Source organism: Schistocerca cancellata, chromosome 10, assembly GCF_023864275.1.
Source record: "Schistocerca cancellata isolate TAMUIC-IGC-003103 chromosome 10, iqSchCanc2.1, whole genome shotgun sequence".
Lineage (NCBI taxonomy): Eukaryota > Metazoa > Arthropoda > Insecta > Orthoptera > Acrididae > Schistocerca > Schistocerca cancellata.
In genome coordinates this window covers 90287568-90299913 of record NC_064635.1, presented here as the reverse complement: position 1 = coordinate 90299913, position 12346 = coordinate 90287568, and positions in this window count along the sequence as shown.

Here is a 12346-nt window from a genome sequence, read left to right as displayed (position 1 = left end):
AGTCCGAAGCAAGGGCATTTGCATAGAGCTGTCAGTGCTAAGATACTAGAAACGCTATGTAAAATAACCGCAGAAATCAATGTGGAATGTATGACAAATGTATCCGTTAGGAGAGTGCAGCAAAATTTGGCATCAATGGGCTATGTCAGCAGATGACCAATGTGAGTGCCTTTGTTAACAGCATGACATTGCCTGCATCACTTCTCGTGGGCTCAACACCATATCAGTTGGATCCTAGATGATTGGAAAACCGTGGCCTGGTCAGATAAGGCCAGTTTTCGGCTGGTAAGAGCTGATGGTAAGCTTAGTGTGATGCAGACACCAAGAAACCGTGGACCCAAGTTGTCAACAGGACACTGTGCAAACTGGTGGTGGCTCCATATGGTGTGGGCTCAAATGGTTCAAATGGCTCTGAGCACTATGGGAATTAACATCTAAGGTCATCAGTCCCCTAGAACTTAGAACTACTTTAACCTAGCTAACCTGACATCACACACATCCATGCCCGAGGCAGGATTCGATCCTGCGACAGTAGCGGTCGCGCGGTTCCAGACTGAAGCGCCTAGAACTGCTCGGCCACACCAGCCGGCTATGGTGTGGGCCATGTGTACATGGAATGGACTGTGTCCTGGTTATGTTCAGTCACTTGGAGACCATCTGCAGCCATTCATGGATCTCGTGTTTCCATACAATGGTGGAATATTTATGGCTAACAATGCGCCATGCAACCAGGCCAAAATTATTCACGATTGGTTTGAAGAACATTCTGGATATTTAGAACGAATAATTTGGCTCACCAGATTGTCAAACAGGAATCCCATTGATCATTTATTGGAGTTAGTCGAGAGGTCAGTTTGTGCGCAAAATCGTGCACCCGCAACACCTTTGCAATTATGGATGGCTATAGAGCCAACACAGTTCACTATTTCTGCAGAGGATTTCCAACGACTTGTTGAGTCCTTGCCATGTCTAGTTGCATTACACTGGGCAAAGGGAGATCTGACACGATATTAGGAGGTATCCGATGACTTTTGTCACATTTGTGTAGAACACATAGTTAAACTGAATGAGCAGAGCTTATAGTTATTCTATCATTTGACTATGATAATGGTTAGCACTGATACAGCCAGACTCCATTTACTCGTTCAAGAATCGATGCAAAGTATAAATGTTTCATAGTCCACACCCACCCAGTAAAGTGGGAAGCTCAGGGGAGGTACATACAGGTGAGAATGCAAGAGGTAATGCTGGTCTCTAAAGAAAAGGTAAGTTATGTACTAATGTCGAGAGACGAACTCTGCCATTGTCAGAGAGAGTGGGTCATGATTTGCCCAGCACAAGTGATGCTGAGCGACACACAGACATGCAAGGTAAAGTTATTTTTAGCGAAAGCAAGAGCAGGGTAAGACACAACGGCTGTCCTAGTGCTACAACCTTACTTCCAAAGGGCTGGTATGCATTAGATCGATTTCTATGAGCAGGGCTGAACTAATGGTGTGATGAGACTAGAAACTGCCAGGCAGTGGGTTACTGGTTAACAAGATAACTTGTGAATAACAGGGGCAGCTTCTCTTCTGATAGTTACTAACACTGGGAGCACTATCATGAATGTGATGCAGCTATTAGTACTGGCCAGATAAACCACTAGAAGTACTTCCTCACAAGAACATAACTTATCTAAACAACACCTTGTATCCTGACTTTCTCCATTTCTCGAACGAACTGATAGCAACACAAAGACAACACATTACTGCAGAGCAGATGTGCCAGTATGTTCAACAACATGTGGTGAATGAGGCAGCAATGTCAAGACGATACGAATCTCTGTTTCTGTTGCCGTTGTGGTTCTGGCCGTGCTTTGTGTAACCTGTATCTCCTTTCAGCAGAAAAATCGCCCAACCACTGGAGCTTCCAATGCATCAATTACCCGTAGATTTGGTCAGTATTAGAAAGTAGTAATTAATTTAAGAAGCAGTCAACAAACACGGAGATTCACACTGATGTAAAGTATAGAAAACTGGAGTATAATATTCACCATGAAATATGATGTAAGATTTTTCCAGAATGTAAATGGTCGTCACTGCAATGGGCCAGATATCTGAAAGGGTAAGGTAGATGAGTGTTGTGCTGTTAAAGAAACGTAGGCTGGCTGGTTGGGGGCTGTGTTCTCTGCCAAAGATGGTGTATGTGGAGAGCACTAGAGTTGAGTCCTTGTTCAAATGGTTCTGAGCACTATGGGACTCAGCTTTTGATGTTATCAGTCCCCTAGAACTTAGAACTACTTAAACCTAACTATCCTAAGGTCATCACACACATCCAGGCCCGAGGCAGGATTCGAACCTGCGACCATAGCGGTCGCGCGGTTCCAGACTGTAGCGCCTAGAACCGCTCGGCCACTCCGGCCGGCTTAGTTGGGTCCTGGTGAAGATAGAACTCTTTATTAGTTCTTTACTAATTTCGACAGTTCAGACATTCTTCTGAGTGCACTCTATTCTCTGGCATGGCCTGGAGCTTTCTTGTAATATTCCAGCGTCGTAGATATGGGCATTGATCTATGCGGGCGCTGTTCGTGCTCTGCCTGGAAGACAGAGTGCTGTTCTGGCGTCTCTGGTATGCAAGGTGGGCTAATACGGTAGGATGCAGTGGCCCTGCAGTCACGGGCGGCATCACATCTTCTTTACTGCAGAAGGTCCCAGCATACATCGATGGCGTCGCCCATTGTCGAAGTCTGGACTGATGCTGAAGAGCAGGCATGGTGTTGGCTGCCTGGGATGGGCAGACCAGCACAGGTCCCTCGTTCTCGGTCTTGTGGAACCAGAGTTACAGTGATTGACACAGAATGGGCGCCTCTCCCTGCCCAGCTGGTCGAACACCTCACAGACTGGTACGACTGTAGTTAAATATTGCTTCCAGGCGCTGAGAATTGCCAAAGGCACGACGTTTTTGTGTCACTCAGAACCGTCTGGAACAGGACAATGACTGGGGTCTCGCGTAATTGGCAGAGCGTGTCTATGACGCATAAGTCAGTCGCACTGGAGTAGCTACTCAAAGGCTGGCCCCAGAGCGTTGATGCCCGGAATGGTGCCACACAAGTCCTGCTGCTGAGCGGTGCTAATCAAGCGTGGATGGCGGCCACCTGCGACTAGTGTCCGTGGCTTGTGGCATGATTTCGGCGCTTGTGGTCTGACAACACAGGAGATCACGCAGTTCAATGGCCAGCACCTGCTGACTGGTCGTGTCCTCACTGCAATCCTGGGTTATGACTTCTGCTCGAAGTACACTATTGGCTATTAAAATTGCTACACCACGCAGATGACGTGCTACAGACGCTAAATTTAACCGACAGGAAGAACATGCTGTGATATGCAAATGATTAGATTTTCAGAGCATTCACACAAGGTTGGCGCCGGTGGCGACACCTACAACGTGATGAAAGTTTCCAACCGATTTCTCACACACAGTTGACCGGCGTTGCCTGGTGAAACATTGTTGTGATTCCTCATATAAGGAGGAAAAATGCGTACCATCACGTTTCCTACTTTGATAAAGGTAGTGATTGCGGTTTATCATATCGCAACATTGCTGCTTGCGTTGGTCGAGATCCAATGACTGTTAGCAGAATATCGAATCGGTGAGTTCAGGGCGGTAATACGGAACGCCGTGCTGGATCCCAATGGCCTCGTATCACTAGCAGTCGAGATGACAGGCATCTTATCCGTATGGCAGTAAAGGATCGTGCAGCCACGTCTCGATCCCTGAGTTAACAGATGGGGACGTTTGCAAGACAACAACCATCTGCATGAACAGTTTGATGACGTTTGCAGCAGCATGGGCTATCAGCTCGGAGACCGTGGCTGCAGTTACCCTTGACGCTGCATTACAGACAGGAGCGCCTGCACATGGTGTACTCAACAACGAACCTGGGTGCACGAATGACAAAACGTCATCACCATCATGATGGTCACATCCTTGTTTGGCGACATCGCGGTGAACGCACTTTGGAAACGTGTATTCGTCATCGCCATACTGGCGTATCACCCGGCGTGATGGTATGGGATGCCATTGGTTACACGTCTCTTGTTTGCATTGTTGGCACTTTGAACAGTGGACGTTACATTTCAGACATGTTACGACTCATGGCTCTACCCTTCATTTGATCCCTGCGAAATCCTATATTTCAGCAGTATAATGTACGCCACGTGTTGCAGGTCCTGTACGGGCCTTTCTGGATACAGAAAATGTTCGACTGCTGCCCTGGCCAGCACATTCTCCAGACCTCTCACCAACTGAAAACGTCTGGTCCATGGTGGCCAAGCAACTGGCTCGTCACAATACGCCAGTCACTACTCTTGATGAACTGTTGTATAGTGTTGAAGCTGCATGGCCAGCTGTACCTGTACACGCCATGTTTCACTCAACGCCCAGGCGTATCAAGGCCGTTATTACGACCAGAGTTGGTTGTTCTGGGTACTGATTTCTCAGGATCTATGCACCCAAATTGCGTGAAAATGTAATCACATGTCAGTTCTAGTATAATATATTTGTCCAATGAATACCCGTTTATCATCTGCATTTCTTCTTGGTATAGCAATTTTAATGGCCAGTAGTGTAGTTTTGTCCCATCACAATGCGATGGTTTCCCCTGACGTAGCACATGGCTCTTGTGACGACTTGAGATGTGGTTGTGATATGTAATCTCATTGACCTCGAACATTTCTGACTTTTTAAAGTCTGGATTTACAATAGTTATTCAGACAAGAAAGAAGGTAGGAACAGAACTTGATTGAGTGCAGTCTTTTATTTTAGATCGATTGGTGCAAACTGCATCGTGATGAAAGCTACAGATAATGAAATAATTCAGTTTTGATTAAGTGCTGTAGTTAGTGGCACCTGATGGCAGCCACTGCTGTGTGGTGGGGCAGCCGAGTGGCCGAGAACAGCAAGTAATCATAGCGGAGGTTTGGAGTGCAGTACCAGAAGGAGTTCTGGAGGGCTTGTGCAGCAATAAAACATGCGGAGCTAAAAGTCAGACCCTTTTGTGAGGACAGAAATCTCTTGGTATCAAGCAGGTGGACCTGTCCTAGTTCTGAAGCCAGGAAAAGAAAAACAGACCAAGTAGTGTTAGTAAAGTGGCTTTTACGACGTTGCAGTAGCCTAAAAAGAGATAAAAAGGGGTGACATACCAGTATGTGAAGGAGAATGTGTAGGGTGTTGGCTGCGACAGGACCTGCATCAATTGACAGTCCAAACTCAGTTGCATAAGAAGCTGTGTAAACCAAGTCTAAATATGTAGTGACATAGGCAGTGCCTTAGTGCAGATTTTGGTGTTGCTAAGTATGTATATTTTTAAGTTAACAATATTTACAGTCTCACAGGAAAGTAGTGTAATGAACCGAGCTCCTGTCGAATAATATGCCATCACTCGACTTTCTGGCGTTAAGTTGGACGATGTTGATTGTCTAGATGTGAACAAATAATTACTGGTGATCTCAAAGTCGAGACTGTGGAATTGAGTTATATTATAGCTTGGGGTATATCGGGTGACTTATTGCCAGAGCGAATAGCTTTTTCAGTACAGGCGGGTGTCTTGTCAATCCTAATTACTTCTTGGTCACTTAAGCTCTGAGAATTCCGACGAGTAGTGCTTCTAGCTTTGCATGGTTGTTGTAATTAATGTACACCAACCAAACTGGAGAACAAAGGGCCTCAGAAATATATTACAGTTCCACCAGATCAGCTTTTTCTTTGCTTTATGACGTACGAACGTCTCCTTTAGCGATGTCGATTGAATTCAAAGGTTAATTACTTTTCGCATATTTGAGCACAGCTTAAGAAAAACGGTCTAACAGCTAAGAGCAGGTAAGGTGAACAGATTCAGCATTGAGGCTGGACTTCGAGTGCACAGCCTCAAGAGGTAAGTCTGTGTTGTAACACAGCCACGCATCCTTGCTAGTCCTCCTTTTATTGTGTCCGGCAGGTTGTTATGCATTATTCTGAGGAAGTGAGTCTGTGGATTTTACTATTTCTCTATATTAACAGATGTGTCACTAGGTCAGGAATAATTAATCTGCAAAAGGTAGGTTATAACAGTTCCTATGCTGATTAGCATCAAAGGGAGAAATTAAAATGTTCCGTATTGGTGCACCATGGTGCTGGAAAATTGTATGGAACACTGCCATGTAATTAACGTGGGTGTAATAAGTTCGCCGTGAATTCTCTAAGAGTAGGTTTGGTTTAGAACGCAACAATGAGCTGTAACAGTTGGAGGTTTTTGACTCGTCCATTTCGCGACAGAAAAGGTGATTCCAGAAGGCCACGAACTTTATCCGGCCGCAGATAAGGTCGTCTTTTTGTTTGTATATCAGTCACCGGGAGGTCCAGATGGACCCTGAGGTAGATGGGCTGGCGACCGATTCTTGCAGTTCCACGCAACAGGGTGGAAAACCAACCCAACAGCTACAGCGACTGAGCAGCGACAAGCGGTGTGTCAGAGAAAACTTCAAAAACTAAGTTCTCCAGTTATTTTCCGACTGTTGTGTATGCTTGTAACACTTCACAACAGAGCATATGATAGTTGTAAGAAACCAGCAGATCCCACGTCATAAGGTGAAGTACGAGGTGCATTCAAGTTCTAAGGCCACCGATTTTTTTTCTAATTAACTACTCACCCGAAATCGATGAAACTGGCGTTACTTCTCGACGTAATCGCCCTGCAGACGTACACATTTTTCACAACGCTAACGCCATGATTTCATGGCAGCGGCGAAGGCTTCTTTAGGAGCCTGGTTTGACCACTGGAAAATCGCTGAGGCAATAGCAGCACGGCTGGTGAATGTGCGGCCACGGAAAGTGTCTTTCATTGTTGGCAAAAGCCAAAAGTCACCAGGAGCCAGGTCAGGTGAGTAGGGAGCATGAGGAATCACTTCAAAGTTGTTATCACGAAGAAACTGTTGCGTAACGTTAGCTCGACGTGCGGGTGCGTTGTCTTGGTGAAACAGCACACGCGCAGCCCTTCCCGGACGTTTTTGTTGCAGTGCAGGAAGGAATTTGTTCTTCAAAACATTTTCATAGGATGCACCTGTTACCGTAGTGCTCTTTGGAACGCAATGGGCAAGGATTATGCCCTCGCTGTCCCAGAACATGGACACCATCATTTTTTCAGCACTGGCGGTTACCCGAAATTTTTTTGGTGGCGGTGAATCTGTGTGCTTCCATTGAGCTGACTAACGCTTTGTTTCTGGATTGAAAAATGGCATCCACGTCTCATCCATTGTCACAACCGACGAAAAGAAAGTCCCATTCATGCTATCATTGCTCGTCAACATTGCTTGGCAACATGCCACACGGGCAGCGATATGGTCGTCCGTCAGCATTCATGGCACCCACTTGGATGACACTTTTCGCATTTTCAGGTCGTCATGCAGGATTGTCTGCACAGAACCCACAGAAATGCCATCTCTGGAGGCGATCTGTTCAACAGTCATTCGGCGATCCCCCAAAACAATTCTCTCCACTTTCTCGATCATGTCGTCAGACCGGCTTGTGCGAGCCCTAGGTTGTTTCGGTTTGTTGTCACACGATGTTCTGCCTTCATTAAACTGTCGCACCCACGAACGCACTTTCGACACATCCATAACTCCATCACCACATGTCTCCTTCAACTGTCGATGAATGTCAATTGGTTTCACACCACGCAAATTCAGAAAACGAATGATTGCACGCTGTTCAAATAAGCAAAACGTCGGAATTTTAAGTATTTAAAACAGTTCTCATTCTCGCCGCTGGTGGTAAAATTCCATCTGCCGTACGGTGCTACCATCTCTGGGACGTATTGACAATAAATGCGGCCTCATTTTAAAACAATGCGCATGTTTCTATCTCTTTCCAGTCCGGAGAAAAAAAATCGGAGGCCTTAGAACTTGACTGCACCTCGTACAAGGGAATAATTGATATGGATAGTAAGTTTCTGAAGAAGAGAAATTTGTTATCGAATATAGATTTAAGTGTCAGGAAGTCGTTTCTGAAAGTATTTGTACGGAGCGTAGCCATGTGTAGAAGTGAAACATGGACGATAACTAGTCTGGACAAGAAGAGAATAGAAGCTTTCAAAATGTGGTGCTACAGAAGAATGCTGAAGATTAAATGGGTAGATCATATAACTAATGAGGAGGTATTGAATAGGATTGGGGAGAAGAGAAGTTTGTGGCACAACTTGACGAGAAGAAGGGATCGGTTGGTAGGACATATTCTGGGGCATCAAGGGATCACCAATCTAGTATTGGAGGGCAGCGTGGAGGGTAAAAATCGTAGGGGGAGACCAAGAGATGAGCACACTAAGCAGATTCACAAGGATGTAGGTTGCAGTAGGTACTGGGAGATGAAGAAGCTTGCACAGGATAGGGTAGCATGGAGAGTTGCATCAGACCAGTCTCAGGACTGAAGACCACAACAACAGCATTAAGAGGGAACTGAGTAGTTTTAAATCTGGATATGTACTCGACCCAAGTACAGTATGGAGATGAAACGGTGGCAGAATCTCCTACTATTGTTTTGGTGGATCAAGTCACAACTGAACCAGTTACATTCTGAGCAACTCAGTACCTACGGGTGCTAATGAGACTCATCCAATGACAGATTCAGTAGAGGGGGAACTGTCTGCCGATGTCAAGCCTGGTGGGCAAAATGTTTTTGTGTTGTCATTAACAGAGATGTTAAATCATTTCAAGCCCGAATTGCGAAGGGAAAATGACTAGATAAACGCTAATAATGATAAGGTAAACTTTAGTTTAATAACTGATTTGAAAATGGAGCTTGAAAAGGTAAATTTCATGGTAAAAACTGAGACTAGCGATGTAAAACAGAAATTGACAGTGTTTCAACAGAAATATTAAAGTTGAAATCAAAAGTAAAGAGTGACATTTGCCGGCCGATGTGACCGAGCGGTTCTAGCCATTTCAGTCTGGAACTGCGCGACTGCTACAGTCACAGGTTTGAATCCTGCCTCGGGCATGGATTTGCGTGATGTCCTTAGGTTAGTTAGCTTTAAGTAGTTCTAAGTTCTAGGGGACTGATGACCTCAGATGTTAAGTCTCATAGTGCTCAGCGCCATTTGAACCATTTGAGTGACATTTAAAACCAGTTTGCCTAATATACAGAGTTACTAAATATTGCCACCTAGAATAATACTGAAAGTATGATAGGAGCTGAAACATTTGTGGCACAAAAGTTGCGTGGAACAATGGGGGACATAATATGATGTTGGTTTTTTGTTGCTAGGTGGGATCGCTTCAGAGATATGAAGGTCTACTTTGTTGCTATAGCTTGGTACTTATTTTCTGATAGCGGCTATCGAGACGAATCCAATGATGTGTAACAGTATGGTCTTTGAAGATCAACAAAGGTCACAAAGATGGCATGAATGCCCATCTACAGAAGGTGTTCGAAGTGATGACCATTGGCATCAGTGCAGTGCTGCAATCTTCTTACCATGGATTGAATGGTATTCCTTATCACTTCGGCACTTATCGAAGCACATGTTCTGACAATTCTCTCTCGTATATCGTGCAAATAGTAAATATTCGCCGAATACGGCGTATCCACCTGACGTGCCATTGACATGTAAGCACCATTCGACGGTTTTGCAATACAACACTAATAGGAACGGTGAGACTAGTATCGTTGAATAAAGCGAATGTGAATTACGTATTCCATCGAAGAACAAGTCGATATGCTTCTCATTTAGGAGAATGCCAACGAAATTCGGTGAGAGCTAGAGACTTACACACTGAAAGATATCCTCAACATACTCACCCTACACGTCGTACATTTAAATATGTACATGATAACTGAGAACAACTGGATCTTTAACACCTCGGACACATATCCAGCAAAGGAAAGTTACTAATGAGGAAACGGAAATTGGCGCTCTTGCCACTGTGGTTCAGGATCCTTGGTTTACTTCGTGTTAAATCGTAAGGGATCTGGCATGAGCCTGGAAGTGTTGTTCGTGTTCTGTATCCCCATAAATATCGTCCTTACCATATCAGCCTCCACCAAGAATAACTGGTACGGATTGTATGCGTCGCATTGAATTCTGCCAATGGGCTCAACTTCAAGTTCAGAGGGATGGCACATTTATTAATTTGATTTTATTTACTTACGAGGCTACATTCGTGAACCATAGAAATGTAAATTTGCATAACATGATTTATTGAACAACTGAAAATCCATGTTGGCTGCGGCAAGTTGAACAGCAAAAACTGTGCTCGGTGAATGTATGGTGTGGGATTCTGGAGGACAGAATTATAGGCCCTATTTCATCAAAGTAGGAAGTACACCACATTCCTGCAAGAAACATTAGGTCTGTTATTGGAAAAAATACCTTTAGGAACAAGGAACAGAATGTGGTATCAACATAATGTGTGTCCGGCATATTTTTCACTGATGGCTAGAAATGAGTCGCTGAGCCAATTCCGAGATCGCTGGATTGGATGAGGAGATGTGTCGTGGTCAGCTCGTTCACCAGACTTGACGCCTCTGGATTTTTTCTTGTGGGGATTCGTAAAAGACATTGTTTTTAAAGACGTTCCAACTACACCTGAAGAGATGCGAGAGAGAATTGTCAGAGCATGTGCTTCGATAAGTGCCAAAGCGATCAGGAATACCACTCAATCCATGATAAGAAGATTGCAGCACTGCACTGGTACCAATGGTCATCACTTCGAACACATTCTCTTAATGGACGTTCATGCCATCTTTGTGACCTTCGTTGACCTCCAAAGACCTTACTGTTACACATCTTTGGATTCATCTCGATAGCCACTACCAGAAAATAAGTACCAAACTATAGCATCCCATAAAAAAAAACAAAGTTCACCTTCATATATCTCTGACGCGAACCCACCTAGCAACAAAAGACCGTCTTCATATTATGGCCCCCGATGTCCCATGCAACATTTGTCCCACAAACTTTTCATCTACTATCATACTTTCGGAGTTATTCTAGGTGGCAATAGTTAGTGACTCACCCTGTAGCATATAGTTGCTGGAGCAAGTTGATTCGCATTTCCTAAAGATTGTTTCAGTGGTAGACCTGGAACTCAGTACTGTGCAGAAAACCCATGAAACTCACGCAGTTTTCCGAGTTATTAATCGCGAGAAGGTTGGAAGCCAACGAAACTGTCTATTGCACTATCACAGAGCAAATAGAGTGAAGGTAAGTAATAGAGGAAGTTGTAGTTAAGGAATTGACCAACATAAGTGATACTGTCACGTATGACCAGTAACTAAATTTATTAATTATGTAACACAGACATACCACGCAATAGATGCTGAACGAACATAATATGAGTCATTTCGAATTGAGCAGCTTGCACATAATCATATTGTGGACGAGATTTTGTCAAGTCTACCAAGAAATTTTAAGTTGTCTAATAGTGTGGTACAACATGTGCCTGTTACCTAAGCAGAAGTAACCTTCTTTAGATGTCCTCAAGAAAATGTAGATCCAAAACTTTTTATACAGGAATTCATCGGCACACTGCTGGTACTTGGTCAGTGCAGGAACAAATTTCCTTCAAAACAGGAGATTTGGAAGGTGATACAGTTCACGAGACAAATTATACTGCAAATGTATATAATATTTTAACTGAGTTCAAGAAAAAATTCCTACAAGATGTCTGGTCTTCAGAAATTCAAAAAGAGATGCTTAGGAGTAACAGGAGCAATAACAGATACCAACCAGACATTGAAACTAACTACATCCACATCTACATCTACATGGATACTCTGCAAATCATATTTAAGTGCCTGGCAGAGGGTTCATCGAACCACCTTCACAATTCTGTATTATTCAAATCTCGTGTAGCGAGCGGAAAGAACAAACACCTATATCTTTCCGTAGGAGCTCTGATTTCCGTTATTTTATCGTGGTGATCTTTCCTCCCTAAATAGGTCGGCGACAACAAAATATTTTCGAATTCGGAGGAGAAAGTTGGTGATTGGAATTTTGTGAGAAGATTCCGTCACAACGATAAACGCCTTTCTTTTAATGATGTCCAGCCCAAAACCTATATCATTTCAGTGACTCTCTCTCCCATATTTCGCGATAATACAAAACGTGCTGCCCTTCTTTGAACTTTTTCAATGTACTCTGTCAGTCCTATCTGGTAAGGATCCCACACCGCACAGCAGTATTCTAAAAGAGGACAAGACGACGGACAAGTGTAGTGTAGGCAGTCTCCTTAGTAGGTCTATTACATTTTCTAAGTGTCCTGCCAATAAAATGCAGTCTTCGGTTAGCCTTCACCACAACATTTTCTGTATTCCTTCCAATTTAAGTTGTTTG